This window comes from Penaeus monodon, unplaced genomic scaffold (genome assembly GCF_015228065.2).
Source record: "Penaeus monodon isolate SGIC_2016 unplaced genomic scaffold, NSTDA_Pmon_1 PmonScaffold_1344, whole genome shotgun sequence".
Classification (NCBI taxonomy): Eukaryota; Metazoa; Arthropoda; class Malacostraca; order Decapoda; family Penaeidae; genus Penaeus; species Penaeus monodon.
The window spans coordinates 5,921-15,000 of record NW_023642422.1 but is presented as its reverse complement, the minus strand read 5'-3'; the positions used below and the strand labels follow the sequence as shown (position 1 = coordinate 15,000).

The 9,080-nt window shown below is 31.3% G+C and overlaps 1 pseudogene; it reads right to left on the bottom strand.

Moving 5' to 3' along the window:
• Positions 1–3,428: 3,428 nt before the first annotated feature.
• LOC119569223 lies at positions 3,429–7,733 on the bottom strand (annotated as a pseudogene).
• Positions 7,734–9,080: the final 1,347 nt, after the last annotated feature.

The following is a 9,080-nucleotide window of genomic DNA, read 5'->3' as shown; positions in this document are numbered from 1 at the left end:
AAAAAAAAGTAATTATAATGGCAATAAAACGATAAAAGTGTATTCATTAACAATAAAAAAATAATAGCAGTAGTAACAACAATAAATAAAATAATAATAACAAAAAACAATAATAACGACAGCAAAACTGAAAACAAACAGCATATCATAACCGTAACAATATTTATAATAATAACAAAAATAAAATAATGATACTAATAACAATATTGAAAATTATATTAAAAAACAGAAAAAATTAAAATACAAATACTGACAATGAAATGTCATTATTACTTTGAGATAATGTGTTGAAAAACGATGTTGAAGGAAACATAACGTTTGGTCATGGCTCAGTAACGTTTTTTTTTTGAAAGAGGTAGGGGTGAGACTAACTATAATCATGCATGCCCGCACTGGGAAATTGGCTGGAACTTTGACTTTCCCGTCGATAATGTAGGTCAATATGTAATCTGCAGTTCCTTTGAATGATATTCTTACTAGTAATAAACAGTAAAAATGTTAATTGACGAAGCTTGATTATACCCCTTATATATTTATATATATATATATATAATATATATATAGATATATTTTAAATATAATATAAATATATTATAAAAATATATATATATAGATATAAATATATATATATAGATATATATATTATAATATAAATATACACACATACATACATATATACAACATATATATAAAAAATATAATATAATATTTTATATATAATATAATATATATAACACACATGTATATATATGTAATAAAATAAAATAATATATAATATAAATATAATATATATATAATATATATATATATATAGATATATATAAAAACAGTATAATATACACACACACACAACACACAATAACACCCCACACCACACACACAAAACACACAACACACACACCATATATATGTATATATACCAATGTAACTGCATACTTAAAATTAATAAAAATATATAATTATATAATATATTATATATACATAATATATAAAATATATTATATATATATATATATATATATAATATTATAATAATATAAAATATATATATATATATATAATAATATAAATATTATTTTATATATAATATTATAATAAAAAATATCACATTTGTCCATCACGATGCAGTGTTTGACAAACATTTGGCACCATATTAACATCAAGTAGTGACTGGGGTTTTAACTGGGTCATTCACCCATGATCATTTAGGTTGGGTTTGGTAACTTATGGGGTTCTCAACCCCCCATCCCCATATGGATTACCCCCCTACCGTATCTAGGGTTTTAGGACCCCTATATACAGATCTGTGGGGGGGTCTGGACGTGGGGATGATGGCTTGTGCATGAATGCACACATAAGCATACACCCAAGCATGCACAACCCCCAGATTTTCAAATAGGGTTTGTTTTTTTAGATAGATAATGGTACCTTGTAGTTCAGTCAGTGCATGGTCAAAGGCTATGGAAGTTCACCCATAGCTGCTGGTGCCAATCTGTACAGTTTTTGCCTTTCCTTTGGATCCATCAGCTGCGTTGAGAGAGGGAGCATGTTGCATGGAAAACAGCTTGCTCCTCACATTCTTTAGTCCATGCAATGACTCTACTTATACGGGAGTGGTAGAGCCAATAATGCCATAGTTGGCAGTGATGATGGTGGCCTTCTATATATTCCCCTCTCTCTCTCTCTCTCTCTCTCTGTCTCGCTCTCTCTATATGTATATAAATATTATATATATATATATATATATGTATAAAATATATATCCTTTAACGGTAGGTTCAGGGTCTGAGCCGCCGTGGTCCACAGCATGATACTTAGTTTTTTCATGTTGTGATGCTCTTGGAGTGAGTACGGTAGGGTCCCCAGTTCCTTTCCACGGAGAGTGCCGGTGTCACCTTTTTAGTAATCACTCTCTCTATTTTATCCGGGCTTGGGACCAGCACTGACTTTGGGCTAGTTGGCCACCCAGTGGCTAGGTAGGCAATCGAGGTGAAGTCCTTGCCCAAGGGAAAAACCGCGCCGGCGGCGACTCGAACCCTCGAACTCAGATTGCCGTCGTGACAGTCTTCAGTCCGACACCTAACCATTCGGCCACCGCGGCCTTGACGATCATGGGCCTTCCATGATTTTCTTTGGGAATTTAGAACGGTGGTTTTGCCAAATATAGATATATATATAATACATATATATATACACACACATACACACATATAATAAATATATATATATATATATATATAATATATAATTATATATATATATACATATATATAATAATATATTAAAATAGATATATAATATATATATAATATATATTATATATAATAAAATAATAAAATAATATACACATCTATATCTATCTATCTATCATCGATATATCTATCTATCTATCTAATATATATATATATATATAATATATATATATAATATATATTAATATATATCTTTCTATATATATATATATATATATATATATATGTATATATATATGTATATATATATATATAATGTATATTATATATATATAATATATATATATATATATATATATTATATATATATATATTATATATATATATATGTGGTGTGTTTGTGTGTGTTGGTGTGTGGGGTGGTTGTGTGTGTGTGTGTGCGTGCACGCGCACACACACACACACACACACACACACATACATAAAGTGTATCTACCAATCTAGTAATTATTTTAGACAATGTTTGCAATTTGATTCTACTTATTCACTCCAGTCACATGTGTTAATGTCAAAATATGAACTTGAACTATAATTTGTATTTTGGGGAGCAATTATATAGATCTGTAATGCTTATATGTTTAAAAAAAAGGAAAAAAAAAGGGCCATATTGATGAATTTAAATTTCCCTTAGATCTTTCAGTTAAACAAAGTTAAATGAAATAAAAGATGTTTCAATAAGATTCTCAAAAATAGGTCACTAAAATTTTTTAAAAATGTAAAAAAGAACCTCATACTGGAATACTCTATTTGAAATATCAGAATTCCAAGTACTTGATCGCATATACCTAAGCCAACAAGCTCTTTCAAAATCTGGCTCATTTCAGTTGAATATTTTAGCAAATACAGAGGAAATTTACTTGGTGATAATATTTCTTGCTTATAACATTATGGATACCATTGGATGATGCTGTCAATTCATTTTTGTTAGTGAATGTCTACATTAGTAATCATCAATAGAAGAAACCCTATTCATTTAAGAATAAACTTAATTATATCAAAATGAGCATTTAAATAAATACTGATGTAATTTAGTTTTGCATAAGTAATGATGATCTGGTCAATTAAAGCAATATATTTTTGTCAGCATGTCAGCACTAATAATCCTTAAAAAACACACACACACTCACAAAAAAAAATCCTTCAAGGAAAAAATGCAGATATAAAAAAAATATATATGTATCTTTTGGACTAACTGTATTATATACCATTTACATTTATACAATCTTCAGAAATGAAGTATTACATGTACAGCTCTTTCTGCTATCATATCCATATCATATTTTAAATCTAGTACCAATATGTTTTCCATGGTACTCTGTCTTCTTCTATGCCCATTTTTTTGGCTATGTCCATTCAAATGTCTTCAAACTGGCTCATATGTTATCCTGCAAAATAAGAAATACCATCTTTAAGTTGTGCTTTCATATTCTTTTTTAGATCAATTTAGATTGGCATAAAAAAAAAAAAATATATATATTTCTTACAATTTGGGAAAGTTCAATATTCCATATGTAAAACAGTATAAAAAGAAAAAGAAAGAAAGAAAGAATCTTTGTAAAACACATGCTACGGTAAAGAATAATCAGGCCCTTTTCTAACTCATTACGTTCACATCAGACATATTATAAGCTAGTGTCTGCCTAGTTTTAGGCTTTATATATATAAAGCCCAAAACACTGTCTGAACTATGCTGGTAACATGCTTGGACATGCAACGAACATATTAGTCATCTTGCCATATGATTACAAATGATTATCCCCACACATCTCTCTTGCCAAGAATGTCTATATCAGTATCTTGAAATATGTTTGCTTGTTTGAACATCTATATGAAATATGTCTAACGCATATGCAAGCATGTCTGTATCAATTCTGTTAACATCTTTCAAAACATGTTTAAATATCATGATACAATGTTTTATAAAAGGTTGAAATCATATCAAGGTAAACACAATAACCCATGTTGCAGAGAACAAGGTCTGCAGTCATAATGAGGTTTACACTTTACATCACATCCTTATGAAGGGTCCTGACAGTCTCTTTGTAATTACATAAAAATAACAGCAAAACTGACAAAACTAGAGAAGTTAGTAATGAAGATATGATTAATCTATTGTCAGTAAATAGATTTCTATGCTTGTAACTAAATCAATTTTCATTGAGTGTGGTTGGAAAAAGAAACTTAAAAAGGGCACCTGGTGGAGCTGGTAAAGCTAACACAAGTGCAATCTACTATCAGCAATCATAATGTTTACAGCTACAGAGGTACCTACAAAATTTTTACGGTCCTCCTATAGTGTTTAAATTCAAGGTATGCATCTACCTACAAATGAATTCTAGTAAAAGGGGTTAAGAGTTATCTGACCAAAAACAATGATTAAGCAAAACTTTCAGGATATAAAAAGGATTAATTTTAAAAACATTTCCCAGATCTATCCTCTATAAGAACTGCTAGGCTATATATATCTTGTACATAACAGTGGCTAGGAGAAAGGAATAAGGGAAAAAAAGAAGAGAAGTGAGACTGATTTAACACAAACGGTGCTAGATAATTGCAGTCAATGTTTTCTTTTGTGAATTTCACTCGCACACAGATGGCTCTATAAGTTCTCAGTCAATAAGGAGTCAATTAGAAAGCTTATGTGTTCTTAGTTGATTTCCCTTTTCCCTTTAATTTTCAGAAAAAATGTTATTTTCTTTGTACAAATTTAAAATCAATGTTTGTTACTATTGTTGTTGACACTTTAATTTTTATAATGTTGTTAACAATACTAATACCAAAAGAAGAAGAAGAAGAAGAAAAGAAGAAGAAGAAGAAGAAGAAGAAGGGATATTAACCTAGAAATAGTTGTGACTCCTTGGTAATTAAACTTGTGGAGCCATCTATAAACAAAAAAACAGTGGACAGGACATATATTCTCATCATCCTGACAACATGGGTTACATAAGAAGAAGAGAAGAAAAAGAAGAAGAAGAGAGACAGAGAGACGGAGACACAAGAAAATGAATGAGAAGAAGAAAAAAAGTAAAATGATGATATATACCTTGTAAGATCATCTTCAGTTTTGTCCTTCTCTTGCTCAAGATAAGTCTTTTTGTCTTATAGTCTTTGTTTCTCTGCAAGCTTTGGGATTGGGATGATCCTTCCTGTCCGCATCGAGACTCTCACCTTGTCCCCTTCCTCAGTATAACGCCATTCAACCTGAAAATTATGGATTATATATTAAATTATCATACATCTTAAAGTACAATATACAAATAATTTTATAAAATTAATAAACCAGCAAACTATCTATCTGGGAAAATGAATCTGCACCTTACCTCTGTCGGCTTGTTGTCTGAAGGGTCCAACAATGCGACTTGGGAGGTCACGAGAAGGGGAGCTTCACTCTGGATCATCATCCCTGGATAGTCACTGTCATTGAGATCACTATCAATTACCTATTCTTTTAATATTGTTTTTATTTTACTGTTTCTGTCTCCATATCTCCCTTACTGTACCTGTCTTAAAACTATAATCTTTTAGAATAAAGCTAAGTTAGCCATGGCCAGTAACATTTTGTAGCACCTTATGGTTAAAAAAATGATAAGCAAACTCAAACATTTTTTTGAAAGTATTCACTGGTAGAGATTCGGGTTGAGCAAAAATTAATAAATACCATTTTCAAAACATTTCTCTTGCTTATTCATCTCTTACTTTCACTTTGGATGGATGTTGAAAAATGAAAGAATGAAGGAAAAAAATCCTGCTTTGAACTGGACCTCTAAACAAAAATAGTAATTTTCTCTAAAACTATTCTTGTTTTTTTTTTCACTTTAGAAATTCCAACAAAGGAAACCAAAATTACAATAAGACATGAAAAACAATGTGAATAACATTATATACCTAGTCACAGAAACTATTCACATATATACCAACTAAACAATTCTTCCGTATTTATAATCATAAACATTCATGAAATATGCATTCATAATTTTTTTTTTTTTCTGCTTCATTTACACTATTATCCTTCTAATTTCTCAGTCCATCTCTTTCTAACTTTTGCTTTTGGAGGCTGACAAGAGACAGACAGAAAGAAAAAAGCCTTACTATTTTTTACAGAGAGACAGAAACAAAGATATAGCGAAGAGTAAAATCCTCACCCCTTTTTGCCGACAGTTCGATAATGGCAGTTGAGGCCTTCAACCATAACCCAGTTCCTCTCCTGAATGACGTAATTAACAAGGCCCTGTTTTCCTTTGTCCTTTCCAACCAGAATTTCCACTCGGTCTCCACTTCCAGGAAAAGAAAAAGATTAGTTTCCATAAATACTGACAAATATTCAACTGCCTACTTACAGTCATTCCTTCTTCATAAATTTGATTGCAAAAGCTCATGATTCTGTACCAATAATTCATCCATTTCTTTATTCATTTATTGTTAGTACTTACTTGAAAAATGACCAGTCTGTAATGGGCTCAACAAAGACTTTCTTACGGCGTGTTCCTACTCTGTTCTGCTGTGCAAACTGCTGTGTCCAAGGCCGGTTTGTGGTGAATCGGAACTTGGTTTTCTTGACTTCTGTTTGTCTATACTGAATTGCCTTTGGGGTCTTCCAGTCTACCTGTGAATATAGACCAGAATATGTAATTAGTCATTTAAATAATTTCAAGTGAATTTGGATAAGACACAGCAAATATATTATGAGAAACAAGTTCAATTTTGAAAAACAAGGTGGGTAACTTTATAAATCCTGTTTTATATTATATAAATTTCTCTTGCTATGTATGAACTTTTCCAACAAACCTAGACAGGAAAAGTGTTATATTAGGGTTAAATTTAACCCACAATATCTTTCAAAACAATATTTTTCTCTTATAACCCCTTGATACTTATTGTGATCTGTGATGGATCTAAAATCCTCTCTAAACTTATAGATGTGCAAAGTCAAACTATGCAAGTGGTCTTTGTCAACAAATTTCCGAAAAAAAAACTTTAGCAAGCGAAAACTTAGACTGGTCTATACTGCCAGGTTTATTGGCTTTTCTGAAACACCTGTACGCATCAGGCCTGAGTATAGGTCTCCATATAAAAATGACTAGCACCACGGCAAAAAAGTCAATAATTAGCTATCCAAGTCCCGTGCTGTGAGCATAAAAATTACAGGATACAAAACAGTTCCACTAAGGTTATGAAACAGATACATTTTAAAGGGGGGATAAGCTTCTTATATGTTCATCGTAAAATTAAACCCTTTTTCTGTAAACTGTCTCAGTACTTAAATGCAAACTCCGCATTATTAATAAAAGCACAAACTTTGACTATCATCTCTATATTTCATTGTAAAGCGAATACATAAACCCAAATTAAGAACTCTCATTTTAATCTTAGTATGTTTTACTTACCTGTGCCATTGCTCTTTTGATGTATTTCTCCGGTAGTTTTTTGACACTTGCTTTGTCATATCCGCGACGCATTTCGCTACAAAAGTTAATCGAGGCATGATGAAAAGGGGAAAAAGGAAGACTTTTTCCTCAAAAACTCATGCGTGGGCCCGAACGGGTGATTGAACGCCAATCGCCGCTATGATTTTAAGATATTAATCACCATTCTTATATACGTAAATACTTATAATAAATCATAAAAAATATCATAATAGGAAAAAATAGTATTTTCTGCTATATAAGTGATTTATATGAGAGCAAAAATTGCTCGGTATTTTTAGATGAGTCTTTAGAATGCGGGATGTAAAAAAATGATCCCTGCGTGTCCCCCGGTGTCTCTTCCAGGCGAGGCGGCGAACTCTTGTGGTATTTTCTATATTGTGGTTATAATGGTAATTGATCCCCGTTTGGACTGTCACTTCGGGTTAGACACATTGTTTTACTGAATATATGGTGACGTCGATCTCATCTACCTCTGAAGGTGTAATGAGCATTTTGTATTTTGATATCCTTTAAGGTATGGGTTCAGAATCCGAAAGTTCGGACTGTCCACAAGAACGTAACACAGAAAATTACGGAGGCAATTTGTGTTTAAATAAAAATTAGAGGTTATTTGGTAATATCTAGATTAGGTCTGGATTTTGAAACATAAATTTGGCACCAGTGTAGAAATAAATGTATACAAACCAAAAATAGCTGTAATAATCGTCAGAATTCTAAAAGCACAATATAACCCAGGGGCTGCTGGGTATGGCATGTACAAAAATACCATGCCCACTGTGAGTTTATTTTATTAATTATTTGACATATAGATGGCTACACATGTAGTAAGTCACCAGTGAGCCAATTAGGAGTACTGCCTGTCTGACATGTTTACCCTTTTCCTTGATTTTCGTAAATATTTTACGTTATCTTATATTATTGTTTACTAATGACCATAACATTATAGTAATTTAATGTCTATAGTAAAAAACACCATTGATATTCATAACATTACTAAAAAAATATTTTTTTTTGCCAATTCAAGGAAAGGTAAATCAAGTAGGTCACAAGGTCTACTAATTGACTTCTTTGTGGCTAAGCTCTTGCAGAGCCATCTGTGTGTAGAGAACATTTCACAAAAAAAAAAGAGCACACCATTTGCTGAAAGTTTCATTTTTTCAGAACAAATATCAACTTGTACATTGTAAACTTGAGTATGACACTTTCAAACTTGAAAAAATTGAAAATATGAATGGTAACTGGTATGTAGGGAGTAGTCTTGAAATTATATTCCATTGTTTATTATTGAAAAGAAAATGATATATTAAACAGATTATACCTTTACTTTAGGAATTTTTAAAGCTGGGACCATGTGGGGATTTGCTTGTCTTGAATATAAAGATACCAGACACTTCTGGGCTAGT